Genomic DNA, 12,813 nt, shown 5'->3' on the forward strand with positions numbered 1-12,813 from the left:
CTCATCTGACTAGTTGTGAGCCCACAAAGCAAGCCATCATGCTGTTGAATTAAATCCCAGCTTGTCCCCCCAGAATAGTTCAAAAACGATCCTGAAACATCATTAAAACTAGGACTTAATTAAATTTTTTGAGACAGAGTCTCACTGTGTCACCAGGTGCCAGGCTGGAGTGCAGTGGCGCGATCTCGGCTCACTGCAACCTCCGCCTCCCGGGTTCAAGCAATTCTCCTGCCTCAGCCTCCTGGGTAGCTGGGACTACAGGCACATGCCAACACGCCCAGCTAATTTTTGTATTTTTAGTACAGACGACGTTTCACCATGTTGGCCAGGATGATCTTGATCTCTTGACCTCATGATCCTCCTGCCTTGGCTTCCCAAAGTGCTGGGATTACAGACATGAGCCACCGTGCCCAGTGGTCTTCAAATATTTTAAAAATAAAATTCAGAAAAAAATTTAGAAAAGTACAAAGGACAGTATATAAAACTCTTATGTACCCATCAGTGATAATAGAAAATTAACATTTAATATCCACACGATTATAAAAAACTGCATAGTTACCTATTATATTGTGTAGCTTATATTATAAATTCCTGTTGCTACTTAAATTGTCTTCCAAATTGTCTGATAATTTTCTGCATCTGTGGATTCAACAAATCGTGGATCAAAAATATTTGGAAAAGCCAATAAACAATGACAACACAACAATAAAAACAATACAATGTTAATATTTAACAATAATAAAAATAATCTAAATTTTATAATATAAAAGTATAACAACTATTTACATAGCACTTACATTGTACTAAGTGTTATAAGTAACCTAGATATGATTTAAAGTACACAGGAGGATGTTCATGAGGAGGTTCATAGATTATATGCAAATACTATACCATTTTATATCAAGGACTTAAGCATCCACAGATTTTGGTATCTGGGGACGAGCGGAGGATCAGAATCAATTCCCCAGGGATACTGAGGGATGGCAGTACAAATAACACTCCAACAAAAATCAAATACAGATGTGTTGTAAGAGCTAAAGTCAGGGCCAGCTTCGTGTGTGTGGACATGTGTAGTCACACAGTGCCACTGTATTCAGAAGGGCCTCATGCATGGTTTAACACTCTGCTGTAGCTGTCTTGAAATTCATTGTATTAGGTTGGGGCAAAAGTAATTGCGGTTTTGCCATTTTTCTTAAGTGATGGTAAAAACCACAATTATTTTTGCAGTAACCCAATAATTTTTTAATAAGGGGCCTCACACTTTTATTTTGTACATTTTATTTTGTACTTTATTGTGTACAGAACCTGATCAATATGCATGTGTAGAAAGATACAATATTGATATATTAACTGACTTGTTTATTTCCCCATCCTCCTTTGTCTCCTGTGACTCTCCTCACCTCCACCGGAGCAGCTCCTGGGAAGAGATCACAGAAGAGAAAGGAAGGCTGAGCGGGCAATTCTCTGCATTTGGCTTTAAAATAGGCCATTGTAAACAATTGCCTTGAGGGAAAAAAGGAAAGAGTTTTGATGGGTTGCAAAAGCCTGGATTCTAAAGGCTCCAGAACAGAACAATAGTTTTAGAAGAAATGTTCTCTGTTTTAGACAGTTTTGCCCCCCTTTGATTGAAATCTCCTTAAGAAAGCAGAGGGATTCTATGCTTGGGTCCCCACTGCGGGGGCTGGTGCTTTGAGAAAGCTCTGGGGATCCAGCAGCAGGGAAGAGCTGTGCCTCACTTCCACTGTGGAGCTAGGAGAGGCGGCAAGCTTTGCAGATGCCCGCTTGGCAGCGTGGCGGGGAAGCAATGGAGTAGAAATGATGGAAGGAAGGGGTGTCTGAACAGAGAAGCCTGAGACACCCTCACATGATTCCTGAGACACCCTCACATGATTCCTGAAACCCAGGAGGGATGGGGAAGCAACAGGATGCTTTCTAGAGAGACCAAGTGATGGTCAAAGGCCATTGATAGAAAGCTGGACCCAAGAGGCTTTATAGTTAGGAATGAAAGGGCTCTGTGTGTACTTATGTCCCGAGCCTGGGTGAGACAGAGGGTATCCCAGAGGATGCCAGTGAGGTCAGACAAGCACCAGGACCAGAGCCCTTGCCTGAGGCCTTAGAACTGCCTAACCCACTCCCACCAAATTAGGCCCAACCATGGGCAAGAACAGTCCCCTTAATATTAGATATCAAGGTAATGAGATATGATCTAGAAAATGTCAGTTGCAAAAAAAAAATTTTTTTTTTAAATTTACTAAACTTGCACCTGTGACCTGGGATTCTTACCTGTGACACATATTTTTCATGGGTGCTAATATTTGAATTCACATATCTCCTTAGAGCTCACCTAACACCTGAAAAAAAAATGTGACTTAAGAATAAACACTCTTCTGTTCTTTGAAGTGTTTTTACATTTCATTAATAGTTGAACTGGCGTCTGGCTCCTAAGATACTTCGATAAACATTTCAGACATAGACATTATTCACATCACGTTTATAATTTTAGTGGAGTGATTTCTCAGACTTGGCACACTTTAGCAGTGGAACCCTCTTTTCAAACAAAATATAAAGAAATCCTTTATACAGACAGTTAGGACTGGTTCTCTGGTGAAGATGAGAATCTGCTCCTTCCTTATGTCCCCTTTCACCCTCAAAGGAGACCCTGGAGACATTCTTTTTAACCCTGGTGGCTCATGTGCAAGCTTGGAAGCCACCAAGCAATCAGACGGCTCCAGTCCTGATTCTCTAGGGAAGAAGAAATGATAACAGCTCACTTAGCTGGCTGACCCTTGGTTCCCAGGTCTGTCAAATGAGCGGAATAGACCAGCCCAATGGTGTAATTGTCACGAGAATCTACTCAATGGCTTTTTTTTTTTTTTTGAGACGGAGTTTCGCTCTTGTTACCCAGGCTGGAGTGCAATGGCGCGATCTCGGCTCACCGCAACCTCCGCCTCCCAGTATCAGGCAATTCTCCTGCCCCAGCCTCCTGAGTCGCTGGGATTACAGGCACGCACCACCATGCCCAGCTCATTTTTTGTATTTTTAGTAGAGACGGGGTTTCACCATGTTGACCAGGATGGTCTCGATCTCTTGACCTCGTGATCCACCCGCCTTGGCCTCCCACAGTGCTGGGATTACAGGCTTGAGCCACCGCGCCCGGCCTACTCGATGGCTTTAAGGATGTCTTTGCTTGGGCCTCCTACTCTCTCCTCCCCATGCTGAGATTAGTCTGGGGCGGGGCCCAGGAATCTGCATTTTCAAAAGGCTACCCCCAACCCCAGTTATTCCAATATGCATCCAGTTCATCTTGGAGAAAGATGAACTTTGAGGACTGTTATCAAAAATAAAATGCCATGAATAGGAATTTGAGAGAAGAAACATCTTAGCCAACTCTTTAAGTGACTGGAATAATTTCCTGGTTTACCTTAATTGGATAATCCAATTGGAACAAATTCTGGAGGGTAGAAGGAGTTTTGAGGACTCACAGGAAGTAGAAATAATACAGTTTCATTTTCAATTTCAGTGGTGTTAAATGAGACAGTGAAGCAGAACAAATTCTATTCTCCTAAGAATGCAAGCATTTCTCTCTAGCAAAGAGTCCTTGAAATAGTTATTTGTCCTTGGCTCTTTGGAAAATCATGGCTCAATGCCAAGTGGGCATAGAACACTGACAATTTTATTCATGTAAATGTCAATATTGCCTTCATTAGGTAAAAATGCTAAAATCAGTGTTTGAAAATTTTGGAACCTAGATACCATATAATTCAATTAAGTCTCAACTACAATTTTGCCTTCTTTGAGAAGAGTATTATTCTATTTTTGTTAAATATTTAAAAATTAACCTACAAGGAAATGAAAATCATTTTAATCTTGTCTCATATTTGTTTAATAATCTCAAATGATTAATTTTCTAATTAAGAAAATGGAATTGATTTTGGAAAGTTATGTAGTATTCATGGTTGAAGTTTTCAATATTTCACTATGACATTTAGCCTAGCTTAATAAAAATTCTTCTGCAGTTTTCTAGCAAAGCTTTCCCAAAATGTGTCTTATTGCCACTGCAAGAGGTTAATAGAGGTCACATAGACAAAATGTTTCTTTACTGAAAGAAGCTTGGGGAACACATCATATATATATATTTGAATTTAAATTTTAAATACCCTAATTAAAGTTCTTAGAAATTCCCTTTATAATAGATTACTTTATCTCGAGGCTATTTATAGACAGTATAAAACGTAGAGACAGACTTTATTTAAGCTGTTACTTCCAGTCCCATCTCTGTTTAGTCGGAGAACACAAGGAGGAGGGTCTTATCTGTGCCTTCTGATTCTTGGTTTGCATATGGAGACAACTGACAGATTTATTTGCTAACTCTAAGCAGCTCTCTGTGACTCAAGTAGATCAAGGTCTTAGTAAGGTTTTTCTCAGAGTTCTGAGGGATATGTTCATGGAAAAGACACAATTTTGGGGCGAGTTGTTGGAGATGTTTATCTCTTCATCAGGGTAAAGTCCTGCATGCGATGAGTAGCTGGACTATCCAGTAGTGCAGTCACTGGCCACATGTAGTTATTTAAATTTAAATGAGAGTTAAGCAAAATTAAATACAATTAAAAATTCAGCTCCACAGATACACTAGTCACATTTCAAGTGCTCAGTAGCTACATACTTTTTTTTCATCATCATAGAAAATTCCACTGGAAACACCATTGTAAAATGTCAGTCCTAGCTCTTGAACTCTAACTCAGGATTAGAGTTTTGTACTTTCTCATTGGTCTGGGGCCTCTCCCATCCATCTACATTGAGTTCCGTGTCTTGACAATTGGTTTTCATTTCATAATTCATGCAATTTTGTCTCTCAGTACTATTGTGGACTCTACTTTAACATTTAGGTACTGTTACAATCCCTCCCTTTGTTAGTTAGTCAATTTTTCATGGTCTTGTGGGTTGGCTGGGCTCAGTTGGTGGTTCTTCCTCTTCACACGATATTGGCTATGATCCCTCATGTGACTACAATCTGCTGGGAGCCTGGTTTGAGCTGGAATGTCCAAGATAGCTTCACGCACATGTTGGGCACTTCACCTAATGTGGCTGCAAGCTGGCTGGGCCTTTCTCTCTCTTACATTGTGGCCAACCCCAGGTTTCACTCCATAAACAAGTAAAAGCACAAGCTGCCAGATCTCTTGAGGGCTGGGCACTTGTACAGCACCACTTTCATCATATTCTATAAGTTGCAGCAAATCACTGTGCCAATAAGAGTCAAGAGGAAGTAAAACAATTTTCACTGTTGATGGGAGGAGCAGCTTGCTGGTGTTAGAAAGGGATGGATTTTTGGTAGTCATCTTAGCAGGTTTCTATACTTTTTTGTAGTTTAATCCCCTTTTTGTCATCATCTAAGATAGTTTTTAATGATACATACCACAATTATATAGTTAATATATTTAGCAATACCCATTCACTCTCTAATTTTTACACACAGTAATATATACTTATAAATAGTATTTTCTACAGCATCTAGGAACCAGAGGTGGAGTCATTATAAGCTATTGAGGTAAGAAAGTTAGGTGAAGAAGAGTGTGAAACGAAGATTTTCCTTCAAACTTTTCTATTCCAACTCCCTCTTGAGAAATTACAGTGCATATAAATATAGTAAAAATCTGATCAGTTATTCAGAAAAGATAAGTTTTTTTTCCAATGGGAATTTGGATTTGTCTTCATTCATACTTGCCCATCATGAAATGATTGCCCCATTTTGCTTTGAAATGTTTAAAAGAAATTATTAGGCAGGTAAGTTTTAAGTAAAAGAATATGTGATGCCAAAACCCATTCATAATTTAAGCATGCAATTGAAAACCAAGATACCATATTTTACAAATTATATTCTCCACAAGTAGAACACTGATATTGCCCAGGATAAAAATGTGTGTATGTGTGCATATGTGAACATTTGTGTGTGTTGAGAAAGCAAGAGTAATATAAACATGTAAGAATATAAATTTAAACATATTTTCAGAAAATATTTTGTCAACATTTATAAAATTTAAAAGGCATGTCATTTAAATAAACATTTCCGCTTTGGGGAGTTCATCATTATTCCAATAAATCCTTAGTGAACCTTCCCCTTGTTAACATACTCTATATATTTACTGATTTTGTGTGTGTGTGTCTTGAGGAAACACAGAAATATCAAATTATGAGATAACAATCATTCTCAAGTAAGTCACATCAGGATCTGCATGCTCCTTTCTGAAAAGAATGACTTCACATTATTCCCACAAACTGAACATGGAATGATTGCAGAGTTTATGGAAAAATCTATGTTCAAAAAACTATTCCAGCATATTGTTTAATATCGCTTTACCAAATTAGCAATAGTTACGTTCTCTTAGAACAATTCTCAAAGGGGCACTCACAGTGATTTCTGCCTTAATCAAAAGAGCCAGAACCTACTCTCTCTTTGAAGATGTCACTCATAGTAGGCCAACTACCCATGATCGTGTTGGTAAAACATGGTGAGTCCAGAGAGCTTAGATATTTGAAAGAGTTCTGCTCACAAGCAATGAACTGAAGCCAATGTGATAACATCTGATTTCTGGATAATATTCACTTAAGTAGAGAATAAAGAGGTTTTATAATACCTTTTTAAAACCGGTTTCTTAATCTCTTGGGTCCCCAAAATTTCTGTTCCATTACTTACTATAACCAAGATTTGTTTAATGGGTTAATCCTTGATTTTGAAGGCACCTAATTCAATTCAAGATATAGAAATGATCATTGTAGTTTTGTGTGGAATAAAAAGGGGAAATAACAAAACAGATGTTAAACTGACAAAGATCAAGAAAGACAAAGAAGGGTATTACATAATGGTAAAGGGTTCAATTCAACAAGAAGATCTAACTATCCTAAATATATATGTATCCAACACAGAAGCACCCAGATTCGTAAAGCAAGTTCTTAGAGGCATACAAAGAGTATTAGACTCTAACACAACAATAGTGAGAGATTTCAAAACTCCACTGACAGTATTAGACAGATCATCAAGGCAGAAAATTAACAAAAATATTCAGGACCTGAACTCAACCTTGGACCAAATGGATCTGATCCACCTCTATAGAACTCTCCATCCAAAATGAACAAAATATACATTCTTATCATCACCACATGGTACATACTCTAAAACTGACCACACAATCAGACATAAAATAATCCTCAGCACATATAAAAGAAACAAAATCATACCAAATACACTCTCAGACCACAGCACAATAAAAATAGAAATCAGACTTAAAAAATTGCTCAAAACCATGCAAATACATGGAAATTAAACAACTTGCTCCTGAATGCCTTTTGAGTAAATAATGAAATTAGAAAGAAATCAAGAAGTTCTTTGAAACTAATGTGAAGAAAAATAACAACATACTAGAATCTCTGGGACACAGCTTAAGCCATGTTAAATGGGAAATGTATAGCACTAAACGCCCGCATCAAAAAGTCAGAAAGATCTCAAATCAGCAACGTAACATTACAACTAAAAGAACTAGAGAAGCAAGAGAAAACCACTGCAAAGCTAGCAGAAGACAAGAAGTAACGAAATTCAGAGCTGAACTGAAGGAGACCGAGACATGAAAAGCCATTCAAAAGATCAACAAATCCAGCTGGTTTTCTGAAAAAAAAAAAAAGAAAAAAAAAAAAATAGATAGGCCACTCTAGACTAATAAAGAAAAGAAAGAAGATCCAAATAAACACAATCAGAAATGATAAAGGGGATGTTACTGCTGACCCCACTGAAATACAAATAACCATCAGAGAATATTTAAAAACACCTCTAGGCACACAATCTAGAAAACCTAGAAGAGATGGATAAATTCCTGGACACATACACCCTCTTGAAACAAAACCAGAAAGAAATTGATTTGGACCAATAATGGGCTCCAAAATTGAATCGGTAATAAACAGCCTACCAACCAAAAAAAAGCCCAGGACCAGATGAATTCACAGAATTCCACCAGATGTACAAAGAAGAGTTGGTACCATTCTTACTGAAAGTATTCCCAAAAACCAAAGAGGGACTCCTCTCTAATTTATTCTTGGAAGCCAGCATCATCTTGATATCGAAACCTGGCAAAGACACAACAAAAAAAGAGAACTTTCGGCCAATATCCTTGATGAATGTTAATGCAAAAATCCTCAATAAAATACCTGCAAACTGAATCTAGCAGCACACTGAAAAGCTAATCTACCATGATCAAGTAGGCTTTATCCCTGGGATGCAAGGTTGGTTCAACATGTATAAATCAATGAATATGATTCATCACATTTATAGAACTAAAGACAAAAATCATATGATTCTCTCAAAAAAGTCTTTTGATAAAATTCAACATTCTTTCATATTATAAGCTAGTTGTAGAAGGAACATATCTCAAAATATAAGAACCATCTATAACAAACCTACAGCTAACATCATACTTAATGAGTGAAAACTAGAAGCATTCCCGTTGAAAACCGGCACAAGGCAAGAATGCTACCTCTCACCACTACTATTTAACATAGTACCAGAAGCCCTGGCCAGGGAAATCAGGCAAGAGAAAGAAAAAAAGGGCATCCAAAAAAGAAGAAAGGAAGTCAAACTATCCCAGTTTGCAGATGACATACTTTTATATCTAGAAAACCCTGTAGTCCCAGACCATAAGCTCCTTCAGCTGGTAAACAACTTCAGCAAAGTTTCAGGATGCAAAATCAACATACAAAAATATCTAGCATTCCTATACAACACCACCAGCCAAGCCAAGAGCCAAATCAGGAATGTAATTTCATGAATTGTCACAAAAGCAATAAAATATCTAGGAATACAGCTAACCAAGAAGGTGAAAGATCTTTACAATGAGAATTACAAAACATTGCTCAAATAAATCAGAGATAACACAAACTAATGGAAAAACATTCCATGCTCATAAATTAGAAGACTCACTATCATTAAAATGGCCATACTGCCCAAAGCAATTTACAGATTCAATGCTATTCTATCAAACTACCAATGACATTCTTCACAGAACTAGAAAAAAACATCTTAAAATTTATATGGAACAAAAAAAGAATCCAAACAGCCAGGGCTATATTAAGTAAAAAGAACAAAGCTGGAGGCATCACATTACTGGATTTTGAATTACACTACAGGGTTACAGTAACCAAAACAGCATGGTACTGGTAAAAAGACAGACACATCAATGGAACAGAATAGAGAACTCAGAAATAAGGCCATATACCTACAGCCATCTGATCTTCAACAAAGCTGACAAAAACAAGCAATGGGGAAAGGATTCCCTATTCAATAAATGGTACTGGGATAACTGGTTAGCCATATGGAGAAAATTGAAACTGGACCCCTTCCTTACACCATTTACAAAAATCAACTCAAGATGAATTAAAGACTTAAATGTAAAACCCAAGACTATAAAAACCCTGGAAGACACATGCAATACCATCCTGGCTATATAAATGTGCAAAGATTTCATGACAAAGATGTCAAAAGCAATCTCAACAAAAGCAAAAATTGACAAATGGGTTCTAATTAAACATGAGAACTTTTGCACGGAAAAGGAAACTATTAACAGGCTAAACAGATAGCCTACAGAATGGGATAAAATATTTGCAAACCGCACATCTGACAAAGGTGTAATATCCAGAATCTACAAAAAAATTAAATTTACAAGCAACAAACAACCCTATTAAAAAGTGAGCAAAAGACATGAGCAGACACTTTTCAAAAGAAGACATACATGCACCCAACAAGCTCAATATCACTGATAATTCAAGAAATGCAAACCAAAACCACAATGAGATACTGTCTCATGCCAGTCAGAATGGCTATGATTAAAACGTCAAAAGATAACGGATGCTGGTGAGGTTGCAGAGAAAAGGGAATGTTTATATACTGTTGATGAAAGTGTAAATTAGTTCAACCACTGTGGAAAGCAGTGTGGCGACTCCTTAAAGAGCTAAACACAGAACTACCATTCGACCTAGCAATCTCATTACTGACTACCCAAAGGAAGATGAATCGTTCTATCATAAAGGCACACGCACACGTACGTTCACTGCAGTGCTATTCACAATAGCAAAGACATGGAACCAACCTAAATGCCCATCAATGGTAGACTGGATCAAGAAAATGCGGTACATGTATGCCATGGAATACTAAACAGCCATCAAATAGAATTACATCATGCCCTTTGCAGAAACATGGATGGAGTTGGAGGCTATTATCTTTAGCAAACTAATGTAGGAACAGAAAACCAAACACTGCATGTTCTCACAAGTGGGAGCTAAATGATGAAAACACATGGGCACATAGAGGGGAACAACAGACTGGAGCCTATAGGAGAGTGGAGGGTGGGAGGAGGGAGAAGAGCAGAAAAAAATAACTGTTCGGTACTAGGCTTAGTACTTGGGTGACAAAATAGTCTGTAACAAAGCCCCACAACACAAATTTGCCTATATAATAAACTGCCCATGCACTCCTGAACCTAAAAGTTAAAATATTAAATTAAATTAAATGTAAAAAGGGAAATAACCATACTAGGGCTTGGTTACATGGATTGTGTACATCCATACGAAGAAATATGAATAGGAGCTCCAGTAGTGCAATCAGTTAGCACTCAGTACTTATACCACAAAGGAATATGAATGTATGTAGCCATTAAATTGAAAATATTGAACTATATATATATTTGCATAGAAAGATATGCAAGATATGCTAAATGAAAAAAGAAATGTGCAGAACAGTATGCAAAATATGTATTCATCTGAGTAAATGGAAAATTGTGTTTTTGTGTGTGTTTGAATATAAATAGAAGCTTTATAAAATGGCCTATGTAAGAAATATAACTGGTCATTTCTGGGAAGAATTTGGGATGGGAATGGAGGAAAATTTGCTATACTTTTCTTATTATTTACTCTTTAAAAAACTACAAGCAAGCATTATTTTTATATATTTTAAGAAACTAAATGACAAAACAATTGGCAAAAAGAGGAAAGAATTAAAGATAATATGTTCTAAAACAACTCTATATGAATGTAGTTAAATGATCATTTTAATGTGAAACACATGGCAGTCAATGGCTTTGTAATGGATGGGGAAGAATGATAGGATTTGGAGCCAGACAGATCCAAGATTAAATCCCAATAGCACAGCACTTAGTGTAAAGCTCTGGGCAGGTCATATAAGCTTTCTGAAACACTTTTCACATCTGTCAAATAGATGTAATCATACATTTCTTACAGGCTCATCATGAGAATGCTGATGATAGTAAAATATTTGGCTTACTGTGTGCCTCACAGTAGATGTTCAATAAATGATTGGCTGTATTCATTACACTATACACAAGCTGTGTGGACTTGGGAACATTTCAACATCTCTCAACTTCAGTTTCTGCATCAGAAAGCAGTAAAAAATTAATTTCCGTCATATTGACTACAAGGAGCTGAGCTCAGGTAATTGGCAAATGGTATTTGTAATGTCTCTCTACAAATTTCCTGAAAGCTACAAGTGGAGGTAGTTTTAAACTTATGGAATAGAGGGAAACTATTTGTTTCCATTAAATCTCCTTCATGATCAGCCTACAAAGGTCAATTCTAGTTGAATTCATTCCCAATGGCATTCTCTTTTTATGCCTCCTTGATCAAAACCTTCTCAGTTGATTTCTGTATTGAAGACTACCAACACAAGTCCCTGGGCAGTAATGACAGTTTACATCCTATCAAATTTACTTTAATCAGAAACCATATCCTAGCAAATTTATTTTAATCAGAAACCACATCTCAGTCTGGCTACATTCAAAAATAATTTTTTGAATAAAAAATTTTATTATGGGTTTTCTGGTTACAGTCTATAAATATTTCCACACATCTACAACTGTGTATACTAGATCCTTTTGTCCAAAAATGTTGGTTGGTTCAAATATTTTTGTATAGTAATAGAAAGAAAAATCATCTGTTAGAAGTAAAAGGAAAAAGAGATTCTTTATCTGTGTTTAACAAAGGCCTCTGAAAAATACCCGACCAGTCTTCCACGTGAAGCCAATCAGCTTGGTTTATTTATCATGCATATTTTGTGAGTATGAAAAGGTATTTCATATAAAAGTCTTAGAGCAAATATACCTCTCAGTCTTTTCAATTTACTCTATGAACAAATTCTATAAAATTTAATCAATTAACTCTTTAGTCTGTGTTTCTACTAGATATTATTAACACATTCAACAAATTTAATGATGACTTAATATCATCCTATTCAAAATTCAGTCTTTGTTCAAATGTCTCTGATGTTGTAAAACATATTGTTGATTCAGAGTCCGAACAAGATCTATGTAGTATATTTGTCTATATGTCTCAATTATACAAAGCAAAACTTATGGACCTAAAATGAGGAATAGCCAAGTCCACAATAATAACGGGAGAATTTACGTGCTTGTTTCACTAAGTGATAAAACACATAGTCCAAATATCATTCAAGGTATAGAAAACTTGAATAATAGGATTGACAGACTTGACTTAGATGACGTATATAGAGCATGCCACTCAACAGTGACATGTTTTTCAAGGGTACATGGAACAAACAAGTGATCGCACATCTCTACAAATCTGACAGGACTAAAAACAAATAGAATGCACCCTTTGATAATAATGGGATTAAAGTAGAAATCAATAACAAAAAGAAAACTAGAAAGCACCCCAAATCTTTGGAGATTAAGCAAATATATTTACATAGTTTATGAATCAAAGAAGAAGTCACAATGGTAGTATCTGGAATATAGTAACCTGAAT

General features: G+C 36.6%; 2 long non-coding RNA genes across 3 annotated transcripts in view; both read right to left on the bottom strand.

Annotated features, from left to right (window-relative positions):
* Nucleotides 1-438: 438 nt before the first annotated feature.
* Nucleotides 439-12,813, bottom strand: part of LOC116532986 — a 49,977-nt gene continuing 37,602 nt past the window's right edge. The window contains exons 3-5 of one of the 2 annotated variants that reach the window (XR_004261025.1): nucleotides 2,284-2,351; nucleotides 1,356-1,414; nucleotides 439-639 (exon numbers count right to left, since the gene is read on the bottom strand). This is a non-coding gene — a long non-coding RNA (uncharacterized LOC116532986). Of the gene's footprint in view, nucleotides 640-1,355; nucleotides 1,418-2,283; nucleotides 2,352-12,813 lie in introns of both variants that reach the window. The other variant, XR_004261026.1, reaches the window with a different exon arrangement.
* On the bottom strand, nucleotides 3,195-7,280 carry LOC116532989. The gene is made up of 3 exons (XR_004261029.1): nucleotides 6,804-7,280; nucleotides 6,578-6,579; nucleotides 3,195-3,206 (listed from the first exon to the last, which is right to left on the bottom strand). It is a non-coding gene; the product is annotated as an uncharacterized LOC116532989 (long non-coding RNA).

This window comes from Sapajus apella, unplaced genomic scaffold (genome assembly GCF_009761245.1).
Source record: "Sapajus apella isolate SASKATOON/1434 unplaced genomic scaffold, GSC_monkey_1.0 scaffold78, whole genome shotgun sequence".
NCBI lineage: Eukaryota > Metazoa > Chordata > Mammalia > Primates > Cebidae > Sapajus > Sapajus apella.